Source organism: Canis lupus, chromosome 5, assembly GCF_003254725.2.
Source record: "Canis lupus dingo isolate Sandy chromosome 5, ASM325472v2, whole genome shotgun sequence".
In the NCBI taxonomy this organism is placed as follows: Eukaryota; Metazoa; Chordata; class Mammalia; order Carnivora; family Canidae; genus Canis; species Canis lupus.
This window is the reverse complement of record NC_064247.1, coordinates 47,855,303-47,881,644: the sequence shown is the minus strand read 5'-3', so window position 1 is coordinate 47,881,644 and position 26,342 is coordinate 47,855,303. Positions and strand designations below refer to the sequence as shown.

At 44.1% G+C, this 26,342-nt stretch overlaps 1 protein-coding gene and 1 long non-coding RNA gene across 2 annotated transcripts in view; one reads left to right on the top strand and one right to left on the bottom strand.

Annotated features, from left to right (window-relative positions):
* Positions 1 to 6,020: 6,020 nt before the first annotated feature.
* LOC125755032 (uncharacterized) overlaps positions 6,021 to 26,342 on the bottom strand; it is a 99,139-nt gene continuing 78,817 nt past the window's right edge. Inside the window, exon 3 of the mRNA XM_049109545.1 lies at positions 6,021 to 6,284. The gene's annotated coding sequence lies outside the window, so the exon portion shown is untranslated. The remainder of the gene's footprint in view (positions 6,285 to 26,342) is intronic.
* LOC112647140 (uncharacterized) lies at positions 16,043 to 21,850 on the top strand. The gene is made up of 3 exons (XR_003128121.3): positions 16,043 to 16,140; positions 18,030 to 18,327; positions 20,811 to 21,850. It is a non-coding gene; the product is annotated as an uncharacterized LOC112647140 (long non-coding RNA).

Here is a 26,342-nt window from a genome sequence, read left to right as displayed (position 1 = left end):
CCCCTGGGGCGCCCTGTCTGCGGCGGGCAGGGCCTGGGCCCGGGGCGCACACGCTGCGGGGCACACCCACCGCGGCCGCTGCGGGACTGGCCAGGCGCGGCCGGCGTCGCCGGCTGCCAGCACCACCCGAGTCCCCGCCTTCGCTAGGGGAAAAAAAAAAAAAAAAGAAAGAAAAAGAAAAAAAAAGCCTCCTGACGCGGCGCGGGCTTTGGTGTGTAGGAAGGGGCAGCATTGCGAAACCGAGGGGAGGGTCTTAGCCTTGATCAGCTCAAAAGGCCTTGGACAGAGTTTCTCTTTGGAAGAAAAACTTTTTTTTTTTTTTTTTTTTGTAAAGAGACTCGAAAACTCCTAACTGTATGTAGCGCTTTGCAGATTTCCAGAGTGCTCTCCCGCACATTTCTCAGTCCGTCTTCACGACCACAGTGACTAACTGTTGGGGCGTCTCTGTCCTCATCTTACAGATGTGGAGACAACGTGGCCCCGGGGAATGCTTGCCCAGGCCACCCGCAGGACCCAGGCTTCCTAACAGAATCCTGAGGACAGTGAGGTCTTGTACAGACCCGGGGTTTTCTCCTTGACGGTGGGGATGGCTGTAACCGAACTTAGATCCCCCCTAAGTCATTGCGTTTTCCCTTTGCTTTTTTCCTTCCCAGACGTTGCTTTAGCCCCACTCAGGAATCTGGCCTTTCACCTCACACTGCCACCACCCACAATGCTTTTTATCAGTTCAAACCGTTTGTGTTTCAGTCACTAACCTTGAATGACCGATGCACTAAATGCCTGTGTGGTGCACAGTCAGCCTACGACAAAAATCACTGACACTACTCCATCTTCCAGATGAGGACAAATCCGCACGGGAGGAGTTGAACGTAGAGCCCTGCTGGACTCCAGATCCCGGCCCTCACTGCCCTTACACGCCTTTCAAAGGGTCAGTTGGCACCTGGTAAAACTTAACCAAAGGGGTTGCTTTTTTTTTTAGGGGTTGCATTTTTGGCATGGAAACCCTGAAGGGGGAGATAGTTTGGGGCAAGGGACAGTTCTGGGACTTTCACTTTCCCATCTTGATGGAAACATGGTTATTATAAAGATCCACTTCTCCTAGGGCTCCACTAGAAGCAAATTAATAGCCCTAGGATGACAAACAATGGCAACAGAGGTTTGGCCCCGGTACTGGGAAGTAACTGGGAGTAGTGGTGAGCTTGAAGGCAGCTCCAGGCTCCTGCTCGAGTGAAGGGGCTGCTGCTACTCAGCTGTAGTGGGTTGTTGCCCATCAGGGTACTAACCCTAAAACTAAAACTGCCAGTTACTGTAACAGCAAAAATGGGTTTATTTGGGAATAGCAGAGCATTTCAATCCAGGGCAAGGAAGCCAGAGCAAAACCATAGGCAAGTCCAACAAACAAAAGAGAAGAGCGTTATTTTATGGAGAAGGAGGGGGTTGGGATGAGTTGTTTGGAACAAAAGTGCAGTGGAGAGAAGGGAGAGTTAAGGGTGACAACAGGTTTTCAGTGGCTGAGTTGGAGGGGTAGGCTATTTGTTGTAGGAGATGCAATGTACATCTTTCCCTCTTGGGGCCTGTAATTGATACTTTTTTCCTGTTGAGATTCTTCTATTAGGGGTCAGTAATTGAGAGTTTTTTCCTGTAATTGACATTGAGTGGTAGGGCTCCCCCTAGCAGCCTCCCCTTCTAGCACCCTGAATCCACTTCAGTGAGGTTTCTCTTTATTAATCTTCACAAGGGCACGGAATTTATGGCCAGATCTTCTCTCCCTCTCTTTTTTTTAAAGGTTTTATTCATGAGAGACACACACAGAGAGAGAGGCAGAAACACAGGCAGAGGGAGAAGCAGGCTCCATGCAGGGAGCCTCATGCGGGACTCAATCCCGGGTCTCCAAGGATCACGCCCTGCGCCAAAGGCGGGCACTAAACTGCTGAGCCACCCAGGGATCCCCCAGATCTTCTCATTTTTAAAGAGAAGCTGTACATCAGATATTTAAGTGAAGTCTCCCAATTGTGGTAACTCATTTTACAGGTGCTAAACACTCTAACTCTAGGTCAGTGTTGTTGAAGCCAAATGAAATGAGTTTGTGGACCTGATCTAGCCCATGGGATAGGGGTATATGCCTTGGAGTTTGGAGACACTTCACAGGATTTCATGTAGGTCTCTAGATGTCCCTGTGGGATGGACCCAGTATGGATTACTACTTATGCTTTATGGAAGAGGAAACTCCAGTTCAGGAGGCTTCCATGACGAGCTCAAGTTTGCTAATTGGTAGAGCTGGAACTGAACCCAGTCTTCTGACTCCTGGTCCTGGAACCTTTTTCCTCTGAATCCTCCAAACTCATTAAAAATCTGTTTCTTGGTTTCTGGGCATTGTGAGCCAAGTTAGGCATAGGACTGGCACTGGGGTGTGGAGACATAGCACCTTTCCTGGGAAGATAGAGCAGGAGTGCCAGACTGCTGTCCTCGAAAGCTCAGCCCGATGACTCAGAAATGAAGCTGTATCTTGAGGTTAAAGCTGAGTCAGAGAAAGCAAGGTCTGAACTGGGGCAGCCAGGGCTTCTGAATCCCAGATTAGCATATCAAGAAACAGGATGAAAAGTGGACTAAGCGAAGAGACCCACCCCTTTGCCACCCCACCCCCCCAAACTGGGAGCCGCAGACCCAGAGTCACTGGCTAGAAAACTGTCTATTTTTCCATAACAAGGGAACAACAAGAGTTAGACTGGAAGGTGGACCCCTTGTGTGGTCCTAGAAAGAGAGGACCCCTTCTGGGCAGCAGGTCTTCTAGAATCTCCAATTTGGGCATCTCCAGTGCAAGGCCCAGCCTGGGTGTTTCAGACAGAGTGAGTCTGAAAAGCTGACTTAGAATGACTGAGCACAACACTGCTGTATCTTGAAGCTCTGTAATCAAAGCCTGCCCTGAGCAGCAGGCAGAGAATGGAAGGCCTCCTAGCTCCCATTGGCTGGATTAACAGGTATTTGTCACCTATGCATGTATGTGCCAGACACTAAATCAGGTGTTTTACATACATGGTCTCATCAGGACTCACAATAAAACTGTCAAATGGCCATTGTTCTCCCATCAAGGATAACAATGTTACTTGCCTGGGACACACAACCAGTAAATTGAAGAGGTGAGAATTCAAACTTAGTGACTCCGAAGACTGAACCCCCTGTGAAGGTTTCGAAATTGCTGCTAACATGGAGTTGTGTCATTAAGATCCTGCTTCAAGAAAACACTGCCCAGCTCTGAGAGCGTAGTTCACTAACCCGTCCACAGCGTGTAGGGTAGGGTCTGCCTCAGCCAGTGGTGTATCCATAATGTTTAATAACCAACTTTCGAGGGGGGAAATATGTGTACAGATACAGTCAATTCTCGTTATTCCCAGTGATCCTATAAAGTGACCATAAACACTGAAATTGCTAATACTAAACCATTGCTCCCAGGGGAAAATACAGGGTTAGGTTCCTACAAGCTTCTGGACACATTTTCATCAACTGATCAATATTCAACTTTGTTTTTACCTTTTTAGTTAAACATACATTATATGTTTATTTTATTTATTTATTTACTTGCTTATTTTTAAAGTTTTTACTTAAATTCCAGTTAGTTAACATACAAAGTAATATTCATTTCAGGTGTACAATATAATAATCCATCACCTGGTGCTGATCACAAACAGTGCACTCCTTAATCCCCATCAGGTACATTGTTGATTCATTAACATTGAACTAATGGCCAGCAGCACTATAATTCACACCTAAATGAGGGTTATTTAACACATGTATTTTCGCCATAAGGCACATCCCAGCCTTCTTGCGCTTAGACCCCTAGGTAGGTAGCACTTAGCACTGTGCCTTGGGGCTATTTTAAACAGTGAAATCACCTACAAAAAGCACAAAAAAATGTAAAAAAGCTCTGATAAGTAGACCACAAAACGGACACTTGTTTAGAGCATGAGAGCGAAAACAAGAAGGCAGAGGGTGATCTTGCTCAACCTCAGCAGTGAACATGCACCCCGGGTAACTAAAAATTTTCACCACTTGCACATGTCTACAAAAGACTACAAAAGTCCCACAGGTATTTATTTGGGGGTTGTAAGTAAATATTACAAATAAGCAGCTTGGCCAACACAGATCAGCGCATGATGAAAATGGGCCGTACATATATGTATCCATGTATACATTCCAGGCCCTTCATGTCCACAACCTATCCTTCCAGGTTTATTTCTCATTATCCTCCAGCCAGACTGGACAGTTCACCATTCCCCAAACATGCCCCCTACATATCTAGCTTTGTGATTGAGTGCAGGCTACTCCCTACACCTAGATGCTTCCTTCTCTGCCTCCCAAAACACACACACACACACACACACACACACACACACACACACACCATCTTCCCATGTCTGAATGATTCTACTATGACATGGTACTTCCTCCATGAAGGCCTTCCTGATAATTCAAACAATGGGATTTCTCCATGCTTGGAACTACCCTGGAATTTTGAAGCCTATGCCAGACATTGCTCATGGTCTACCTTGTATTATAAGGCAGCCTTAGTGATCTTCAGATACACATGTCTAGCCATGCCCCTCCTCTGCTTACAACCCATCAAAGGCATCCCACTGCTCTTGGATAAAGTCTGGATTCCTTTAAGAAGGTTCATAGATCTAGCCCCTTCCCATCTCTCCAGTCTTTTTTTTTTTTTTTTTTTCCATCTCTCCAGTCTTAACTTGTGTCCCCCTTACCCTCTCTCCTGTAGCCATGAGATTCCTCTTAGTTTCTGTAACACACTGGGTTCTTTCCTGCCTAGAGTTCTCTGCACATGCTGTTTTCTTCTGCCTAAAATTTCCTACCCTCGAATTCTGCCTTAGATAATCAATATTTATCCTGTGAACCTCAGCTTAAATGTCACTTCTGCAAGGAACCTCTCTGATGTACCTCCAACCCTGGGACTAACTTAGGAGTTCCTGGACTCCACCCCCATAGCATCTCTGCTTTTCTTTCACACATTCATTACAACTTAAACTATGTGTTATTGCCCATTTTCCCCACAAGACTGTAATTACATGAAGAAAGGCCTGTATCTCATTGGATGATTTTCAGCACCTTGTTCAGAATCGAACACATATAATGTAAATCCTGGCTCTGTAGAAATGTTTCATGAATGAATAAGTAACTAAATCGTCATTGTCTTGAGACCTATTGGGAGTGATAGGAGTGCAGACAGGTAAAGTAGATAATTACAGAGTTTTACTTACGTGTGGTATTAAATTACTACTCTGTTGGTGTTTTATACTGCACACTTAATTCTAAATTCAAAAAAGTTATCATTATTAGGGGCAGCCTGGGTGACTCAGTGGTTTAGTGCCACCTTTGGCCCAGGGCGTGATCCTGGAGTCCCAGGATCGAGCCCCACATCAGGCTCCCTGCATGGAGCCTGCTTCTCCCTCTGCCTGTGTCTCTGCCTCTCTCTCTCTCTCTCCTCTCTCTCTCTCTCTCTCTCTCGCTCTGTGTCTCTCATGAATAAATAAATAAAATCTTTAAAAAACGTTATCATTATTAAATTCAAAAGAAATATGCCCCCACTATGTTATATCATATGTAAAAATCATTTAGGTAATACAAATTAACCCGTACAAGTTGGGGCACCTGGGTGGCTCAGTCGGTTGGGCATCTGTTTACGGCTCAGGTCATGATCCCGAAGTCCTGGGATCAAGTCCTACATATGGCTCCCTGCTTCTCCCTCTGCCTCTCCCCCTACTCATGCTCTCTCCCTAACTCTCTCTCTCTCTCAAATAAATAAATAAAACCTTTTTTAAAAATGTGAAAGATAATTAGCTCCTAGAATATAACTTAGGTAAAATCTCATGTGCTAGAAGGAAGCAAATATTTCTTAAGCAAGACACCAGAAGCACTGAACCCCCCAAAAGATACATTAAATAAGTATTTTATTCTGTTCTTTAAAACTTACTGACATTAAAAACAAACAAAAAACTTATTGACATAAACAACAACCATTTTATTCCCTCTTCTGATTCTGTGGGTTGACTGGGCTCAGCTGGGCAGATCTGCTGCTCCATGTTATGCTGGTTGGGGTTGAGTTATGTAAAGTTCATTTGGGTTGGAATGTCCAAGATGTCTCTTTCCAGTGGCTGGCTAGTTAATGCTGGTTATTGATTGGGAGTTCAGGAAGGGCTGCTAACTCAGGAGTACTTGCACATGCCCCTCCATATGGCTCAGGTTTCTCATAGACTGGTGTCCCAAATGCAAGTTTTCTAAGAGAGAAGAAGTAGAAGCTGCTCAATCTCTCAAAGGCTAAGCCCAGAAATGGTATCATTTCACTTTCAACATGTTTTATTGGCTAAGCAGTCACAGGGCAAGCCTAGATTCAGAAGGAGTGAGTAATAAACACCAACTCTCAATAGACAGCGTGAAAAAGAATTTATGGTCATCTTTAATCTACTACAACACAATTAAGAGAGTGTAACAACAAACCATAGACTGAGAGAAGATGTTTTCAAACATATATTTTATGCATTGAATATATCCCTCCTCAAAATTCATATGTTGAAATCCTGACCCTTAGTACCTTAGAATGTGACCATATTTGGAAATAGTCATTGCAGATACAATTAGTTGAGATGAAGTCATACTGGAGTAGGCTGGACCCCTAGTCCAATATGACTGGTATCCTTATAAAAGGTGAGATTTGGATACAGAGACACATACAAAGGGAGAACACCATGTGAAGATGAAGGCAGAGCTCTTACAAGCCAAAGAAAAACAAAGATTGCCAGCAAACCATGCAGAAGCTAGGAGAGAAGTATAGAACAGAAGTATAGAACAGAGAAGTATAGAACAGAGGTTTTCCCATAGCCCTCAGAAGGAACCAGCTCTACCAACACCCTGATCTCAGACTTCTAGCCTCCAGAACAGTGAGAATATATATTTCTGTTGTCTAAGACACCCAGTTTGTGGTACTTTGTTATGGCTTTCCTAGGAAACTAATACAATATATTAAGAATGTCTACAAAGAAATCTTTAAAAAATCCAATAGGGAAATGAGCAAATATTTAAATGAACACTTCACAAAAGAAGGTATTTGAAAGGCCAATGATATGAAAAAGTGCTCAACATCATCAGTTATTAGAGAAATGCAGATGAAACCTCAATAATTTATCACTGCACGCTCTTTAGAATAACTTGTAAAAATGTTAATAATACAAAGCGCATAGCAAATATGTAGAGCAAATGAAACTCAAAAACACTGTTCCTGGAGTGCAAATTAGTACAACCACCTTGGAAAACTGTCAATAGGGGATCCCTGGGTGGCGCCGCAGTTTAGCACCTGCCTTTGGCCCAGGGCACGATCCTGGAGACCCAGGATCAAATCCCACATCGGGATCCCGGTGCATGGAGCCTGCTTCTCCCTCTGCCTAAGTCTCTGCCTCTCTCTCTCTCTCTCTGTGACTATCATAAATAAATAAAAATTTTAAAAAAAAGGAAAACTGTCAATAGCTACTAACACTGAATATATGATTCCACTCCTAGACAGAGACCTAATAAAAAATGTGTGCATATGTACATCATAAGGCATAATCATGAATAGTAATAGCGGTACTATTCATAATTTCCCCAAACTAGAAAACATTTGGTGTAGAATGGATAAACTGTGTTTAAGTCTTCAATGGAATACTAAACAGTGGTGAAAATGGAACTACTGCTACATAAAACAGTATGGAAGGGGCGTCTGGCTGGCTCAGTTGGTAGAGCATGCAACTCTTGATCTCAGTGTTGTGAGTTTGAGCCCCATGTTGGGCGTGGAGCCTACTTTAAAAAAATTGTAAAGAGGAAAAAAAATTAGAATTTCACAAAAATGATGATAGTAACAAGTAACAAGTAGAGAGTGTATGACTCCATTTGATAAAGTTTAAACACAGGAAGAATTACTCCACGATGATAGAAATCAGGATTGTGGATATCTTTGGAGATGCACAAGGAGATCTGGAAGGTGACGATGTTCTATTTTTCAAATCTGATAAAACTTATGAGACTATGTTACTTTCTGAAAATTCATTGCACTGTGCTTTATTTGTGTGCTTTTCTGTGTTATAGTTTAATGTAAAATTTTATTTAAAAATAAATAAATACATTCCAAAGTGTCAGTTCATCTCCACCCACTGATAACTGGAAATACTAGTCGTGCCTTTCACATTGGTAATGATTTATAAATGTGCTCTCCTGGAAAAGCATTCTGACTATTTTTGAGGTTTTGTAAAAAGGAAAGAGGTTGTAAGTTCAATTTCTTTATCTTTCTATATAATGAAGCTTTGTCGTGTTTGTGAAATAGTCAATATTGATTAACTATTTAAAATGTGGTTAAATTACACAGTGGACAATAACATATTAAGCAAGAAATTTGCTGTTAAGTTGGGAGACACAGGTCACCGGGTGGACGACAGAGTTAGTTATCAAACAGATCTCAACAACATCAATTTGCCTTCTAATCTCCATATGGATAGCAGCCTATACTCTACCCTTCCTGAGCATGCAATTCTTCCAACCTCAGGTCTTTCTTACTTTCAAGTAGTGTTATATTTAGCATTCTCCCTGCCTAGGACAGTCTTATCTAACCAACTCTTCCTGAGTATCACCTCACCTCCACAACTGACTGTGTCTGAGATGGCCCCAGTGATCCCCTCCTCCTAATATTCATATTCTGTGTAACCTTGTCCCCATGAGTATGGGCTGGACCTAGTGACTCACCTCTAGCAAGTAGAATATGGCAAAAAGGATAGGCTATCACTTACAAGATTAGGGTGCAAAAAGACTGACTTGCCTCTTGGGCTCCCTCTCTTCTTCCCTTACTCTTTTTCTCTCAGAACCCTTGCTCTGAAAGAAGTCAGATACCTTGTCTTGAGTAGCCCACTGGAAGGGCAAGAAACTGGCTAATATCCAGTGAGAGTATGAGGCCTGCCAACAGCCAAGTGAGTGTGCTTCAGGGTGAAACCCTCCTCCCCAAGTCAAATATTGAGATGATTTAGTCCTACATAGTCTGACTGCAGCCTTGTGAGGCCTTGAGCCAGAGGGGCCAACTAAACTCTACCCAGATTTCTGACCCAAAAAACTATGAACTAATACACATTTGTTGTTTTAAGCAACCATAGTTTGGAGTAATTTGTTACACAGCAATAGCTAACAAATAAAGCCCCTACATTCACTCCTCTGACCCCAGGATATACTCACTGCCTCTGTTGTACCCAGTGCTTCCCACAATTACAGCATTTATCATACCTCATAGCAATCTACTGCTTACTTGCCTATCTCTGGCCATGAAAACCAGAAACCATGTTTTACAAGCTTTTTCTTTTTCTTTTTTTTTTTTAATCTTTTATTTATTTATTTTTTAATTTTTATTTATTTATGATAGTCACACAGAGAGAGAGAGAGGCAGAGACACAGGCAGAGGGAGAAGCAGGCTCCATGCACCGGGAGCCCGACGTGGAATTCGATCCCGGGTCTCCAGGATCGCGCCCTGGGCCAAAGGCAGGCGCCAAACCGCTGCGCCACCCAGGGATCCCAAGCTTTTTCATTCCAGTTCAGAGAACTCAGTTGTACTTGTAAGTGTTTGATTGACACATGAAAGAATAAATAAGATAGCTGTTTAGTCTTGGAAAGTAATAATCTCTCTGATTCTTAATCTTTTCATTTGTAAAGTGATAAAATTTGTAGAAATATTTAAGAGACAGAATGAACATGACTTGGTAAACAAGGAGTGAGGAGTGAGGAAAAAGGAAGAGTCAAAGTTTAGACAACTACGTATCCCTAAGAGAGAAGAAGAATACCAAGAGAAGAGCCAGTTTAGAGTGGAAGATGGTGAGTTCAACTTTGTTCATGCTGAAATTCATGTATCTTTGGACACATCCACCAGGCTGATGGGTCTCCAGGCTGATGTTTAGAGACCTGTGGTGGCACAGATCTGGGAGCTGATGGCACATAGGTAGTGCCTCCCTGGGGGAGAAGCCAAAGAGCATGTTGTGTGAGAAACCAGAGTACCCTGAGGCTGCCATGCTTCAAGGAAGCCAAACCACATAGAGAGGCCATGCTTAGGTCTCTGGTCAGAAGACACCATGGTGCAGAGAAAAGCTATATTATGTGACCCATCCGACGTATCCTCAGAATGCATGAGCATAATAAAATGTTTGTTTTTTGCCACTAAGTTTGGGGCAATTTGTAATTTATCACACAGTAATAGTACCTGGGATAATAACTTTAGAGAAAACAGTTTTCTGAATGGTCAGAACAGACGCCAGAGTGGATTAGGCTAGGGAATGTGTAGGAAGTGAGGAATGGGGCCACACACGAATAGACTGTAGTGGGGAGCAGTCAAATTGGAGAGTGATAGGGTCTTAGGAGAGCTTTTGTCAGAGGGAATAACCTAGATAGGTTTATAGAATACAAGGAAACTATCAGAGGAGTGGGGGAGTTGAAGCAAAGAAGAGAGGAGTCAGTCAGGGAGGGGGCAGGACACAAGTTGAGGAGCTAGACTTGAATGGTCTCCACTCAGATTAGAAGAAAATAACTGGAATTTGTTGGGAGAGGAAGACATAGCAGGATAGCCACAGGAAGGAAGTGATGGTACTGGTGTCAATGCAGTTCATGATCACCTACAGGGGCTGAACTCCAACCAGGACTGATGGACTGAAGGAAACAGAAAGACTGAAGGAAACAGAAGGACCGAAAAGCTGAGGTCTCTTGGAAATCAAAGTGCAGGTTTCATGGGTATGAGGTCATGAGATAGTTAAAAGGATGGGAGAATGCAACCATAAAGGAAGTTACTGGAATCTAGATGACCCAGGCCTGGGTCATAACACAATCTGGGGTTGACCCTGGGAGTGGTGGCTGAAATACAGAGAAGGTAAAGTCTCTTGGGGTTAAGAAGACCCAAGAAGGCAGCACTTGGGCTGCTCAGTGGTTGAGCATCTGCTTTTGGCTCAGGTCATGATCCCGGGGTTCTGGAACCAAGTCCCGCATTGGGCTCCCCATGGGGAGCCTGCTTCTCCCTCTGCCTATGTCTCTGCCTCTCTGTGTCTCTCATGAATAAATAAATAAAATTTTTTTTGAAAAAAGTAATACTCAAGATGTAGCAGTCTTGTCAGTTGTCTGCCTGGGCACTGAAATCTCCTAGGGTGATGCAGAACTGCAGCAAGAGAGGAAGGCTGAGAGCCAGGCCATGAATGATTCAGTGAGTGAGCTTTTGAGAGTTTTTGGTGCTTAAGAGAAGACTGGTTGGATGGCATGTGGCTTAAAGAAAGATATGAGCAAGGACAAGCAGTGGTGCAGAGTGACAATGAAGAGGCAGGACAATCCAGCCATATTTCTACTGAATGGGAATGGGTCTGAGAGGGTGAGCCACTTTCCCCTGAAAAGCCACAGAGGAAGCACTGACTTTTAAGACAAAAGTGATGTGAACCTTCAGAATGGATGGAGGGTTCAGGAAGATGTAATGGCTGAATAGGATTTGGGAGCAGAGTGAGTAAGAAACACATGGAGGGAAAGAAATGGTGGTGGCAGGGGGTGTGTGGGTTTGAGGTTAGGAAAGAGACTCTTTGCTTGCAGGCAGGGACCCTCTATGGCTTAAAGGATTAAAATGGAGGGGAAAAGTGAGTCAGGTCCTTGCCCCTCCAAATGCAGTGCTCCTCTCCTAGGGAGGCCCCTCCCCCAGCGAGGCCCATCCTGTTGGAGCCAGTACTCCCAACATGCCTGGCAGATGAGCGTCTGCCAAAGATACTGTAAAGAGGGGTGTGAAGGGTGAGTAGGAGTGGCACTTGGTGTGGGACCCCCTCAGACAGCCTGAACATCCTCGACTCAGGAAGTTACACAGAGCAATGTATCTTCCTGTTATGACTGTTTTGCTATAAATGAAATAGAAAAATATGAGAGCTCTTGAACTCTCCTAAGAGGAAGACAATAAAAAGGCAAAAAAAAAAAAAAAGCTATCTGACCACCCACCTGGAAGCTCATTTAAATAACTTGTGTGGCTATTTTAAGACAGAAATGGAGGCTTCTATTAATAAGCCTGGTTCAGTAAGGCCTGTCTGCAGCCAGGGTGACCCTGAAAGCCTCTTTCCCTACAGAATCCCTGGGTGACAAAGAGAAACGGTGTGCACCTGTCAGTGGACAGCCCCACACTGGTCACTGCAGGGAGAAAATTCTCCAGGGAGATTCCTCAACCTCTAATTCCACTTCTAGCCCTTCCTGGAGGAGTTTACAGCAGCTAGAGGAAGGCTTACCCAAGGCAAGTCATCTGCTGGTAATACCTCCAACAACCTGAGGGAGGAGGCTCTTTTCTATGTCTTTCTTTCTTTCTCTCTTTCTCTTTCTTTCTTTCTTTCTTTCTTTCTTTCTTTCTTTCTTTCTTTCTTTTTTTTTTTTAAGATTTTATTTATTCATTTATTTGAGAGAGAGAGAGAACATAAGCAGGGGGAGGAGGGGGAGGAGTAGAAGGAGAAGCAGAATTCCTGCTGAGCAGGGAGCCCAACTCGAGACTCAATCCCAGGATCCCCGGATCATGACCCGAGCTGAAGGCAGATGCTTGCTTCACTGACAGCCACCCAGGCGCCCCTCTATCTCCATTTTAGAGGTGTGGAAACTGAGACTTAGGAGAGTGCATTTGCTCCCGGTTCCCACCATTGGAAAGAGAATCTGGGATTCGAGGTGCTTAGCACCCAGGCTAAGTTAAGTAAGTCAAGTACATTAAGTAACCACTCCACAGCACTGCCTTCCTTCCTGAGGCGTGACTTAGATGTGCGAAGGCCTTCAAAGTCAAATTCTTGCATCGTCCCCGATGTGGTTGGAGGCAGCTGATCATCATGCCTGGACTCTCCACCTCGCTCACACCGTTCTTCAGTGTCCTTGTTATAACCTGCAGAGCCACAGTGGACTGAGGATCAGGTTCCTTTAACCCAGAACCCCCCTACCATCCTGCAGGAAGGTCATGGTCTGTTCTGTCAGACACTGGTTTCCCGGACCAGAGAGCCACTCCCATCCCTCAGGAGAAAGGCAGTAAGTGGAGTCAGGGCTGGAGCAAGGACCCAGGTGCCCGGGTGTCATGGGCTGTGTGCCACAGATCACAGCCTGTTGCTTCTTTTCTCCTTGTCTTTCCCAGAGTCTCGCTTCTCTGCACACCTACTAACCCGTTCTGTGCTTGCTCCAGATCTCTCCTTCTCTCATGGCCCTGCGGCTCTGACTCCACTCGATAGAACCTTCCAGTGCATTCCTATGGCTTCCAGCCCAGCTGCTAACTGCCTGCATGTCTCAGCATTTCTTGGTTCAAATTCCTGAGGTGGGAATCTGATTGGCCCCGCTCCCTTTTTTTGTGCTGGGCCTTAGGTCATAGGTCACCGGCAGGCCTGAGTTGGCTCAGATGACTTCCCCTGCTGTACTGGACAGCCCGGGGTGGGACGCAACCAGCTGAGGAATGCACCTTCCCCCTTTCTCGGCCAGGGCGATTTGTTGAATTGTTCCTTTATGAAGGCCGATAGCCAACATTTGTAACGTACTTCTAAAACCTCCGCTGGCCCCGAGGCAGGAACACAGCCTTTTGGAGCCTTTATAAATCAGGGCTTTAACTGCTGGAAATGATAACTTACAACAAGCATGCTGTCGCCTCGCTGGTGGACTCACTGTTGCATAACCCCATTCTCTCGCAAACTGCACCCTCCACCAAAATGTCCATCTCTGGGAGCACCCAGATAGCAGCAAACCCAGTTGGCTGCCAGACAGCCTCTAGGCTGCCCTCCTCCTTCCCTGCCACACACACCCCTGGCCCCACCACCTCTGGCATTTGCATTTTGCAGCTGTCACTGTGTTCCCTGGCCCCAGTGTTGCCTCTGGGGAGCCTGTCAGCACATCCAAGCCCTGATTTAAGGAACAACCACAGGGGCGGAGTTCTTCTCTCTACTCTTGTTACCTACTAGCAAGGGGGTCTCCTTGCTCCAGCTTCTGATGGCCCCCATCTACCTACCCGCATCCGCACACCCCCATGCCCTCCCACACCTTCCCATACCCTCCCACACCTCCGTACCCTACCCTGCTACTACACCCGCCACATACAAACACATGCACAGCCCCTCCCTCACATCCACATCCCCATCTACACAAGCATGTGTTAATGTTTACTCTATGGATGTCTTTTGCTTTGTTAAGGAGTCGATTTCAGGGGGATTTTATTCTTGGAAATGTCCCATTCCTATGGCTGAATCATGTTTCATGAGCTCTGTCCTTTGATTTATTGCTCTGGGGGTCTGGGACCATGGGAGGCACTGGGTCCTTTTTATTAGATGTGTCCTCCTGCTTCCTCAGAGAACAGGAGGAAAGTCCCAAGGAGAAAAGGGGGCAAGGGGATGGGGAGGCACTGCCAACAAAAGTCAAGAGCAGCCTGCAGGCTGGGTCTTAAAGGAGCCAGCAGGAGCCAGCTGTGGGGGGTGAGGGCTGAGGAGCAGGAAGTTTAGATTAGCTTCCTCACCTTTGCTCCAGACTATTTCTCAAGGAGGAAGCTTGTGCAACGTTGAACTATAAAAATCCCCCGTTGGAGCTTTGATGTGTCTTCTTTGCAAGAAGTCCCCACCTGTCCCTGGGGGAGAAGGAGCTAGAAAGCTGGAGGCCTGAGATTGGACCGCTGTGACTAAAACCGCCAAGGCTGCAGCCTAGATTATCTCCCGGAGATGATCACTGTGGAAATGGTTATGCCTGACATTTGTACCATACTTTACAGTTTGCACAGAGTTCCCACATGCACCGTCCCATCCCAATCCTAAGTGGAGGGAGGAACAAGCATTTTTAGACTGCAAGGGATCAGAATAGGCCACCCCAAAGTATGCCACTCTGTCATAAGGATTATCTTGGCCTGACGACATTTGAGAAATGGCAGACACCAAAAGAGTGCCCTGCCTTTATCCCCTCTTTGCCTAAAAGCAGAACATAAATTTCCATTTGTAAAGATATCTCCCTCTCCTGCATGAGGAAGAGGAGGACCCAGGGGGACCACTCTTAAACTCTTAATTGCAAGAGATAACTCTAGACACTTAGCAGCTCAGATATGGCACCAAGTGGGATCTATTTAGCACACCTGCTAAAATAGCCCTTAGCGTCCATTCGTCCTCCCATATCTATTTACCTACCTACAATTTGCAGCCCCTGAAGGTTGAGACCTCCCTTTCTTCGTCTTATCACTGCTCTACAAATGTATTGTCCTTATTAAGATGCTATATCTAGGGACGTCTGGGTGGCTCAGTGGTTGGGTGTCGTCTGCCTTTGGCTCAGGGTGTGATCCCGGGGTCCTGGGATCAAGTCCTGTATCGGGCTTCCTCCTCCCTCTGCCTATGTCTCTGCCTCTCTCTGTGTGTCTCTCACGAATAAATTTTTAAAATCTTTTTTTTTTTAAAAAACGTGCTATATATATATCCCAAACTCTAACCACCCCTTTGAGTTGCTCATCACTGAGTTTTCCCCATGTGTATGCATGCTGTGCATACTCCTAAACTCTGTTTTCTCTCTCACTAATTTGTCATTTGTCAATTTAATTTCCTGGGTGAGCTGTAGCACCTAGTAGGATGGAAGAAAACACTGCTTATCATGTAGATGAGGAAAATAGCATAGTGTCAGACTGGTTGCCCCCCATCACTGAGGTGCCAGCCCTGACCTTCAAACTCCAGTCCCAGCCTTTCCCACCATTCTGGAGGTCCTCTTTTCACCAGGTGCCTCAACAGTGGGAGCTATTTCACCACATTATAGGCAGCCTGTGACATCCAAACTCCCTTGGAGAGACCGCTCTTCATTTTTTGTTGTTTGCAGATTTTAATTCATTCATACCTGTTCTACAAAGCATGTGCCAGGAAGCCCACTGTTCCTAGCTAACCTAAGCCATTACAATTCGGAGGATAAGAGGCGTGATCTGGAGCAGGTTGCTCCGGGAGCATCAAGTTACCCTGCCAATAGCCTCCTGGAGGAAGTGACTCAGCAGCTGAGATCTAAAAGATAAGCCAGAGAGATTTGGGCAAAGGGAGCAAGAAGAGAGGGTTCTGGGTAGAGGAAACCCCTACCAGCAAAGACCAAGATGCAAAGAGCTTGGTGAGTTGGGAAAACTGGTGAGGTTCAGTAGCTGGCTGGTGGAGGAGGAGGAGGAGGGAGGGTGGATGGGGGCAATGAGATGGAAGGCTGAAGAGGAGCAGGGGACAGGTGGCAGGGGTCCTAGGCAAAAAAGTTGAAGAGTTAGTCTTTATCCTAAGAGCAGGAAGCCTTTGGAAGTTTTTAGCAGGGGTTTCCGATGGAAACCATTTCCATCTGACTGAGTGAGAAAAATGGTTTGGAAAAGGCGGGAAGTCAAGGACTCAACAAGGGGGGTTGTTTTTTGGTGTTTTTTCAACGTGTCTTCAGCACTAGACCCAGAACTCCTGGAAAGCAGAGAATGAGCCAAAAAATATGGCCCTCATAGTGCTTGTGCTCCTACGGAAGCGTGCTTCTGGAAGAAATAAGGCTTTATAATTATCCCTAGACATTGGGTGCCCACCATGCGTTGGGCAGAGTCCAGATAGACTCAGGCCTGTCCTCGAGTAGCCCGCCATCTAGTGCAGCATATAGTCAAGTAAACCCCACCCAGGTATCGGCATCAGATCCCATGGGGACACTGCGTGGGTGCATGGCTGGCTCTGTAGATATTGGAAAGGCTTCTCAGAGGAGGTGGCATCTGAGCTGGGTCTTGAAGGATGGGGAGGAGCTTGTTGAGTGGCTAATTTTTGATCAAGTAATAAAGATCTGAACTTTCTTGAAGGACAGTAGAGTGAGAGATCAAATTGGCATGCTGGGAGATATTTGTCATAACTTCACCATGCTGCTTCCCTGCTCTTAATAGGTGACACCTGAACCCCCTACCCCATCTCATCCCCAGCTGCCAACCCAACAGCACTGGGACTTCAAATCTGTTCTATCTCCCGACACTTTCTTAATATAAAAACATGAGGAAAACTTGGTAGAGTATTGCCATTAAGAGCAGATGGACGTGGCTTCAAATCAGGCTGCTGCTGCATCAACTTACTAGGCAGGCCACCTTGACTTACTTAGACCTTACTTACTTTGGTTTTCTCATCTATATAATGGGGGTAGTGGCAGGACCTACATCACGACATCGACGGGAAGATTCCTGTATAGTTAGGACACCATGGCATGTTGGCTCCAAAACCCTTCTGTACTCTGCTTTGTGATGACGGGGCTGGGTCTCTGCAAATCACATATGTGCTGGTCCAGCTGGCTCCCTCTTAAGTTCTACCAGTGGGGTTGCTGGAGGGGGCTGCATGGCTGGAGGGGGAAGATAAGACTTCTGTCTTCCTGTCTGCTTCCTGTGGGCTTCTATCTGAAGGAAGAGATCAAGAAGGCTTCTCAGAGGAGAGGACATCTGAACTGGGTCTTGAAGCATGGAGGGGTAGCTGTAAGCGTCACCCCAGCAATGCTCTTTCACCTGGTAACAGCAAGGCCTCCCCACTGTAGTAGCTGAAGCCGGTTTATAGTTTTCAACAGAGCATGAGGCTCATCACATCCAACCAGAGACACCAGCGCTGGGCCAGCTGGGCCTCTGCTCCGTTGTCTGAGTTCCAGCTCACAAGGTTTCTCTACCAAGCCTCTAACTTTTAATAATTGTGACTTTCCCCCTGTGGTTCCTTATCCCTAGGGTGATAGCTGCTTTCTGCAGTTGCTGGCTCTGTTATACTTTATAGTTTTCATTTTACCCTTTCAGTTACCCAGTTAACCTCTGTATACCCAGTTAACAATCCTTTACATTCAATTCTCTCTGTTCAAGTAGCTGATGTGGTTTTTGTCTCCTCAGCTGCACCTTGGTTCTTCTCATTAACTAAGAAGATGTGTATTAAATGTTTGCTGCATACTAAACCCTCAATGAATGCTGCTGCTTCCATGATCCCTTATGGATTCCTAACGTTCGTTCATTTATTCGTTCATTCATTCAGCATATGTTGCTTCCTACTGTGTGTCAGGCCCCATGTGAGGTACTGGAGTGCAGAGCTGAATAAAGCACAATCCAGCCCTCAGAGCACCTACAGTCTGAGTGGAGGAGACAACCAAGGACATGAACCCCCCTCAGCAGTGGTTCTTGGCGCCTCTTCCACAGAGCTCCCATTGCTGATCTCACTGCCTAGTTACTCCATGTCCCAGAACACCCAGAATCCAGATGTCTGACCACACAAACTCTCTGCATCTGGAACATGTGCAAACACCTGTTGAGAGACCTCCAGAATTAATCCTACGGTAAGATTAACTTCATACTATTTTATGTTGTTATTGTTTATTTGCACATCTTACCACCCTTCTTAGATAGTGAATTACTTGATATTTCCCCCAAATGCCTGGGATATGATAGGATAACCCATAAAAGATGACGAATGATTGAATTAGTCTATTTGATGAATGTCCCCTGAGCTCTTCCTACAAAGCAGGGACTGGGATAGGCCCTGGGAAGATAAGGACAAAGAAAATCAACGGGGTCTTTGTCCCCAGAATGGATGTCTAGTTCAGCAGCTGCAAACACACAACCTCTGAGGACCCAGACCTTCGTGGCATCTGGTTATAAAGCAGACTTTGAGGCACAGCCTCGCCTTGCTTCCTAGTGGGCCGGCCCAGCCCTCAGTGGGAGATGGCTGCCCACTGTGGTTTATGTGAAGTCCTGAATGCCGGTGGCCAAAGGCTATATTTAAATACTAAACATTTGCATTTTTAATGGTGGCTGGAATTGGCAAGGCTGTGATAACCTTTCCAAACTGATATTGGTTTTTACATGATTGAAGAAGGCCTAGCCTCAGGCATTTCTTAAATGGAAAATTTTAAGTATTTTCAATATCCGCGAGAGTGGAGAACCATCTCAGAACACTGTGCCCTGTTTGTATTCTCAGAAAATATCACCTCCCTCCCTTACGCACACTCAGCACATTGGCCTTGTCAACATATCAGGGCCTTCCCAACCTTTCGGTCTTCTTCACCCTCCTGGAGGGCAGGAGGGTAGACAGCATGAAGACTGCCTGTCCTGTCTCACGGGGGCAGGGGCGGGGGAGGACAAGAAGGGAGGGTATAGATGCTCAGAAGAGTTTAGGGAAGCCCAGAGGTGCAGTGGAAAGAGTTTTGGCCTTAGAGCTGGTTCTAAATACCTAAATACTGGCTCTACACCTTGCAACCTGGGTGGCTTGGACAACTTGCTTACCCCTCTGCTCCTCCTTTCCTCATCTATAACATAGAAATAAGAATGCTATTTGATGGCTTTGTGTGACATTCAAGTGTAGTAATCTGTAAACATGCTTAACGCCTTGTGCCTGGTGTTTTGTTAATGCTCAGTGACATCAGTTCTTACCCTTCCCGTCAGTGACCTGTTCAAAGTGATACATCAAAATCGGTACCCTAAGCTCCTGGCTCCAAGGCCTCTTTCCAAGAGGCTCAATGCACATGAATAGGCTAAAACATACATATTTGGGTTAAAAGCAGGATTCATTTCCATCTCCCTTCTACTCTGACTACTCTTATTAACCAACTATCCTTTGACAGCCTGTCTGAAGTCTTCTTGAAGTCTATATTTTTCCTTCCCTATTTTCATTGGAGTAAAAGTCTCTGCACTATCCAGTAGGGGAGCCAATAACCACATGTGGCTATTTAAAAATTTTTGTGCAGCTATTTAAATTTAAATTAAATAAAATGTACAATTCAGCTCCTCAGCCACAGAAGCCCTATTTCAAGGGCTCAGTGACCATATGTGGCTAGTAGCTCCAAGTACAGATACAGGCCTTTTCAATCATGACGGAAGTACTACTGGAAAGTGCAAAATGAGACACAAAGAACAAGAGAGGAAAGAGAGGAAATAATAAGAGAGATGAGGGGAGAGGAGAGGACAAGAGAAAAGAGGCAAATTGATTTTCCAGAGCAAGCCTTATTCATGCACATCCTTGCACGTGTTCATCCAAGCATGGAAATCATTCTCTGTGTATTTGTATATTCTGATGAAAGAGGCAAATTCTCTTCTCTGAAACAGTCAGTGTCTGAGAATTTTTTAAATTTAGTTTCACTCAACAAATACTATCATTTAAAACTCAGATATGATCATTTCGCTTCCTGCTCAAAATCAGTCCATGGCTTTTTATGGTCTACTGAAAAACCCTAAATCCCCACCATGTTTCCAAGGTCATCGTGATTTACTCCCACTACCCTTCCAGGCTGCTTTCTCACTACACACGGACATTTGCCCCGTCTTGCCTGATGTCCTGCTTCTCTGATGCACCTTGTTTTCAACATTCCTTGCCTTATCTTCTACTGAGCCCATTGCCTGGAATATCCAGAAAGGCGTCATCTCCACCTATAGATGTTGGTCAAAACACAACTCAAATGCTTTCTCCTCCCCCGCCTTCCCCAGTTCTTCTAGTCCAACATACTCCTGTGTCCATCATTTTGTTTTCCAGAGCATTTTCCCATTTGTATCCATGTCTCTCCCCATCTCTGTCCACCATATCCCCTGGCAAAAGTGATTCTCAAACTCTGTGTGGAGAAAAGACCAGATTTGTTTGTTTGTTTAGACTTTGTCAATTTCCAACCCTTGCAGACTGATGATTTTATAAAATAAGGAACATTTTTAAAGACACAAAGACACAAAATACAAGCCTTAGTTTTTTTATTGTTAGATTAAAATTTCTAAAAAAGTTTCTCAATCCTTTCTCTCAATTTCTGTACTTTTCCTTATCTTTGATCAATAACAGTTTTCGGGCCATCCTTGGAAGAGTGATGCCCTCCAGCCTCTGTGAGAAGCTCTGCACATGAATACCCTGTATGGAATCCTTTGGAAACTTTCCACCAGTGCTCTTCCAGATGTCTGGGGGGACACAAAGAGGAGTGTCTTTGTAGATGGGGCCTGGTCTGTGGTGATGCATGCAGGCAGATTTGGGTGTAGATCCCTAGTTCTAAGTAGCTTCGTGATCCTTGCTGTGTTACCTGAGAGTGACCTTGACCTGAAGGTAGTCCAAAGTTCTTCACTCACTGTGCCATGGATCTCACTGATAGTCTAGGGAGGCCTATGGATCTGTTCTCAGAATGTTTTAATGTTTAATGTCCTAAATGTAGAAAATAAAAACCGCAAGATTTCAAAGGAAATCAATTATGCTCAATACAATTATTAAAATATGTGGTACAGAAATGTTCCTTTATTAACACATTAAAGTAATGATATCTGATGGTGAGCAAAAATACCTACTATAATTCAAAGTATTGATGAGTATAAAACTATATTTTAAGTTTTCTACCACTGTACTGTGATTTTAAAATATCTGTGGTTTCTATTGTAATCATTGTAGATTACTACTAATCCTACTGTAATTTGTCGCTTATGTTCAGAAACTGTTTAATTTCAATGATTTTTTTCCCCATTACCTGAGGTCCAGACAGAATGTCTCCTAACTCATTCATTGATCCAATAAGTATTTATGAAAAACTTTCTATGTGCCAGGCATCATTCCAGGATAGGCAAAGTTTCTACCCTCACTGAGTTTTGATTCTTGCTATGAGTCAGATAACAAATTAATATGGAGTGCCTGGGTTGTGTGGCCCATTGAGCTTCTGACTCTTGGTTTTGGCTCAGGTTATGGTCTCAGGTTTTAGTATGGAGCCCCCCGTCTGGCCCCGGCTCAGCATGGAGTCTGCTTGTCCTTCTCCCTCCCCCTCTGACCCTTCCCCATTCCCACTCACTTGTGCTGTCTTTTTCTCTCTCTCTAAAATAAATAAATAAAATCCTAAAGTCAAAGTAGTAGAGTTGATTCTCCTTATTTGTAGCGATTACATTGTATATAGTCACTATGAACCACTATTCCTAGGGGAAATATAGGGTTAGGTTCCTTGAGTCTCTGGTCACATTTTCATCAACCGATCAATATATAACTTTATATGTGTTTCTGTTTAAAGACACTTTATTTAATATATATTGTTAATTTTCTAATGTTGCATTTATGGCCAACAGCATTGTAACTATAATTACAGGCCTGAATGAAGCTTAACTAGCACATATAATTTCTCATCTCTCTATGAGTGTAGACCATGAAGTCACCAAAAGAATTGATTTTGATATCATAAATGAATTTTAACAAGTAGATGCATTCACAAAAACAGAATCCACAAATAATGAAGATTGCTTATAGACTTACCAAATCACGGTAGGTAGTAAGTGAAATAAAGAAAAATACCACAGGGTAAAGCTGGCAGTAGATTGAAGTGGTCAAATTTGGAATGTGTTCTGAAGATAGAGAAACATGATTGACTTATGAATTGGACACGGAGGGATGCCTGGGTGGCTCAGTGGTTGAGTGTCTGCCTTTGGCTCAGGGTGTGATCCTGGGGTCCCGGGATTAAGCCCCGCATTGAGGGTCCCTGCATGGAACCTGCTTCTCCCTCTGCCTATGTCTCTGCCTCTCTCTGTGTGTTTCTCATGAATAAATAAATAAAATCTTAAAAAAAAAAAAAAAGAATTGGACATGGAATGTAGAGAGGTCAGGGGCATCCAAGGGTGTTTTTTTTTTTTTTAAATAAGGATGCATATATCTTTTCAAATTAGTGGGGTTTTGTTTTCTTTTTTTTTTAAGATTTTATTTATTCATTCATGAGAGACACAGAGAAAGAGAGAGAGAGAGAGGCAGAGACACAGGCAGAGAGAGTAGTAGGCTCCCCACAGGGAGCTTGATGTGGGACTCGATCCTAGGACTCCAGGATCCTGCCCTGGGCTGAAGGCAGGCACTCAAACACTAAGCCATCCAGCCATCCCAGCATCCAAGATTTTTGTCCTAAGCAACTGGATAACTGGTGACATCATTTGAGATTGACTGAAATTGAGAACAGTCAATAATTGAACACCGACTACACGTTCTTTACTGCACATGATGCTTGAGTTGCAACAATGAGCATACAGAGGCATGTTTTGCCTGGAGTAACATCGGGAGCAGCCCCTAGGAGGTATCATTGTTCATTTATATTTTTATTTTTTATTTTCTTTAAAGGTTTTATTTATTTATTCATGAGGCACACACACACACACACACACACACACACACACACACACAGAGGCAGAGACATAGGCAGAGGGAAGACCAGGCTCCCTGTAGGGAGCTCAATTTGGGACATGATCCCAGGATTCCAGGATCATGACCTGAGTGGAAGGCAGCCACTCAACCACTGAGCCACCCAGGTGCCCCTCATTGTTCTTTTATTAAACAGATTGTCCCCCCAATGCAGAAAAGGAAGTGAGTCCTGCTCTGCACAGTAATGGGATTCACTGACTCCAGAGATGGGCAAGGCATTCTGGCAGTTGCAGAACTCTTTCCTGTTATTAGGATTTATAATGACTATACTGTATCCAAAAAATATTGTCTGTCCTCGGGAAACATGTATTTGCTTAATTTAGCCAGACCACTAATGAAATGGCTGAGGAGGACTAAAGCTCATTCTGGTAGAATGTGGTAAAGGAAATCTAACTAGCAGGACCCTTACTCATTTCTGACTATGGGATCTGGAAACCTCTCATTCCCCAGATGGTTCTTGAGTCATGATATCTGTTAGGTGGAGCCTGTGGCCTTACCTAGAAGTAAATAACTCAGATTCAGGGCATTACTTGGGGAGAAAATGGGAGACAAATGAGTTCAGTGATTGCTATCTTTCTTTGAAGGTGGAAAGATAGCTCTACTTAGAAAAGGGGATGTTGATTCAGATAGATAGTGCTTGGGAGAGAAGATACAAACACAAAGGCAAAGGCAACCAGGTTAGAAGCAGGGAGCTCTCACTAGGAGATCCACTTTGTGAAGGGCCCAAGTCTAAGGGTCCCCAGGTTTAAGTTGTTCCAACCTTCCTGTGGTGGAAGTCATGTATACCTGCATGGAAGAGTAGTAGCCTCAGGAAGACCTAAGAGACCTGGTGGTAAGGGAGACTTCTGGTGCCAGTAAGGAAGTTGGGGTTTCAAGTAGTGACCAGCAATAAAGAGGGAGGCCCACAGGGGGAGTGGGAACACCTGGGAAATATGCATGATACTAGCCCTAGTGGACTAACCAAAGAGAGACAGTGGGACCAGACCCAGTTGGCCTATAAGTTAAAGAAAGTTGTTCTCTGAAATGGGAAGTGGGTGCCTGACAACTGAATAACACATTTCTGCCCCTCCCCCCACCATTAAGCTGTGAGTTTCTTTAAAAAAGTTTTTAAAATTATTGTTATTTTTATTGAAGTATAGTTGACACACAATATTATATTAGTTTCAAGTGTACATCATAGTGATTTGACAACTCTGCATTATATGCTTAGAGTTATGATATGAGCATACACTTGTGCTCACCACAAGTGTAGCCACACCCGTCACCATACAATGCTATTACAATACCATTGACTATATTCCCTATGCTGTACTTCTCAGCCTGTGACTTATTTATTTCACAACTGGAGGCTTGTACTTGCCACCTTCCTCACCCATTTTGCCTATCCTCCAAGCCCTTTCCCTCTGGCAACCATAATTTTGTTCTATGTGTGTATGTATGTATGTATTTATTTATTTTAAAGATTTTATTTATTTATTCATGAGAGACACAGAGACAGAGAGGCAGAGATACAGGCAGGGGGAGAAGCAGGCTCTTCGAAGGGGGCCCGATGTGGAACTTGATCCCAGATCCCGGGATCACATCCTGAGTTGAAGACAGATGCTCAACCGCTGAGCCACCGAGGCGTACCAAGTTCTATGTATTTATGAGTCTGCTTGTGCTTTTTTGTTGTTTGCTTGTTTGTTCATTTGTTTGTTTTTTTAGATTCTACATACGAGTGAAATCATGTAGTAGTTGTCTTTCTCTGCCTGACTTATTTCACTCAGCATATTATCCTCTAGGTCCATCCATGTTTTTACAAATGGCAAGACCTCACTCTTTTTTATGCCTGAGTAATATTGTGTTGTGTATATACCATATCTCCTTTATCCACTCATCTACCAACGGACACTTAGGTTGCTTCTATATCTTGGCTATTGTAAGTAGTGCTGCAGTAAACATAGGTGTACACATATCTTTTCAGATTGGAGTTTCATTTTTTTAAGTAAATACCCAGCAGTGGAATTACTGCATCATATGCTAATTCTATTTTTATGTTTTTGAGGAGGCTCCTTATTGTTTCCATAGTGGCTCCACCAGTTTTCCCACCAACCGGGCACAAGTGTTCCTTTTTCTTCACATCCTCACCAACACTTGTTATTACTTGTCTTTTTGATTCTAGCCATTCTGACAGATGTAAAGGGACATCTCTTGTGGTTTGATTTGCATTTCCCTAATTATGAATGGTGTTGAGCATCTTTTCATGTGTCCATTGGCCATCGGTATGTCTTCTTTGGAAAAATGTATATTATTTTAAAGATTGGATTATTTGGTTTTTTGGTATTGAGTTGTATGATTTTTTAAATATATTTTGAATATTAATCCCTTATCAGATATATCATTTGAAAATATCTGTTCCCATTCAGTAGGTTGTCTTTTTGTTTTGTTGATGGTTTCCTTCGCAGTGGAAAAGCTTTTTGTTTTGATGTAGTCCCGATAGTTTATTTTTGCTTTTGTTTCCATTGCCTGAGGAGACATATGTAGAAAAATGTTACAATAGCCAATGTCAAAGAAATTCTTGCCTATGTTTTCTTCTAGGAGTTTTATGGTTTTAAGCCTCACGTTTAAGTCTTTAATCTATTTTGAGTTTATTTTTTGTGTATGGTGTAAGAAAGTGGTTCAGTTTCATTCTTTTGCCTATAGCTGTCCAGTTTCCCCAGCACCATTTGTTGAAGAGACTATCTTTTCCTCATTGTATATTTTTGACTCCTTTGTCATAAATTAATTAACCATATAAGCTTGGATTTCAGGGCTCTCCATTCTGTTCTCTTGATCTGTATGTCTATTTTTGTGCTAATACCATACTGTTGGGCAGCCCAGGTGGCTCAGCGGTTTCGCACCACCTTCAGCCCAGGGTGTGATCTTGGAGACCCGGGATCGGGTCCCATGTCGGGCTTCCTGCATGGAGCCTGCTTCTCCCTCTGCCTGTGTCTCTGCCTCTCTCTCTCTCTCTCTCTCTGTGTGTCTCATGAATACATAAATAAAGTCTTTAAAAATTATATATATATATATATATATACTGTTTTGGTTACCATAGCTTTGTAGATTGTAGCTTTGTAGATTGTCTTGAAATCTGGGACTGTGACACCAAAGTGTAAGCCTCTTGAAAGCACAGAAGATTCCTTAGTTATC